The 1,426-nt window shown below is 35.5% G+C and overlaps 1 non-coding gene across 1 annotated transcript; it reads right to left on the bottom strand.

Moving 5' to 3' along the window:
• Positions 1 to 903: 903 nt before the first annotated feature.
• TRNAK-CUU (transfer RNA lysine (anticodon CUU)) lies at positions 904 to 976 on the bottom strand. Its single transcript has one exon. It is a non-coding gene; the product is annotated as a tRNA-Lys (tRNA).
• Positions 977 to 1,426: the final 450 nt, after the last annotated feature.

The raw sequence follows: 1,426 nt of genomic DNA, 5'->3' as shown, positions 1-1,426 counted from the left end.
CTGAATTAACCCATTTTTTTTTGCTAGTAAAACAACAGTGCAGTTTGCTTTTAAGGCCAACAACATCCTCAGGAGTGGAAAGCTAATAGAATTTGTTGCCAGTAGACCTGCTCTAGAAGAAATGCTAAAGGCAGTTCTTCAGATGGAAAGGAGATGATGCTGGAGGGAACCTTGAAACTTCATGAAGGAAAGAACAACAGAAATGGTAAGTATCTTGATAAATGGAATAGATTGAAGCCTAAAAATATGTATGACCTTTAAAAGCAAAAATCACAACACTATGTGATGGGTTTTCAGTGTATCTAGATATTATACGTATCACAGCCGTAACAAAAAGTGAAGAGAGTAAAGAGACGTACGTGATGGCAAATTTTCTGAACTCCACGTGAAGTGCTAAAATATTTATTCTTAGTAGATTGTGAATGTTAAATATTATATTGTGATTTATAGAGCAACCACTTACAAAACTACGCCAAAACTATAGTCAAAAACTCACAACATAAATTAAAATGGAATACTGAAAAATATTCAAATAACCCAAAAGACAGCAGGACAGGGTGGAGATCAGGACCACAGATATAGGGAACAGATAGAAAACAAATATAAAATGGCATACCTAATCCAGATATATCAATAATGACATGCAATTTCAATAGTCTACGTCAATTAGAAGAGAATGTCATAATAAATAACAGAGCAAGACATGTTATCTATAGGAAACCCACTTTAAATAATGTTATAGGTTAAAAGTAAAAGAATGAGAAAGATATAGTGCAAACAGGAATGGAAAGGGGCTAGAATGGCTACTTTAATTATCAGGCAAAGTAAATTTCAGAGGAATGAAAGTTACCAGGGATAAAAATGGACATTACATGGCGACAAAGTATCAAATCCCAAAACACTCGTCCAGCGTGGGGCTCGAACCCACAACCCTGGGATTAAGAGTCCCATGCTCTACCGACTGAGCTAGCTGGGCGCTTTACATGGCAACAAAGAAAGGGGTCAGTTCACCAAGTAGATATAACAAGTTTCAGTGTGCATGCAACTAATGAAAATTTCAAAATACATGAGGTAAACTGATAGTACAAAAAGGAGAAATGGAAAAATGCACAATTATAGCTGGAGACTTTAATACTCTTCTCTCAGTAATTGATAGAAAAGGAAACAAAGGATCCGTAAGGGTATAGTAGAATTGACCACCACCATCAACCAACTACATCCAGTTGACATTTATACAACATTCCACCCAGCCACGGAAGCATGAAAATGGTTTTCAAGTGTGCATTGAACATTCGCCAAAACAGACCATATTCTGCATCCTAATGCAAACTTTAACAAACTTAGAAGAATTTAAATCATACAATGTAAGTTCTCTGACCATACTGAAATTAGAGATCAATAACAGAAATGAAACTAAAAATATCCA

This window comes from Leptonychotes weddellii, unplaced genomic scaffold (genome assembly GCF_054177405.1).
Source record: "Leptonychotes weddellii isolate Sample4059 unplaced genomic scaffold, ASM5417740v2 HiC_scaffold_1768, whole genome shotgun sequence".
NCBI classification, from domain to species: Eukaryota; Metazoa; Chordata; class Mammalia; order Carnivora; family Phocidae; genus Leptonychotes; species Leptonychotes weddellii.
This window is presented reverse-complemented; position numbering and strand designations above follow the sequence as displayed.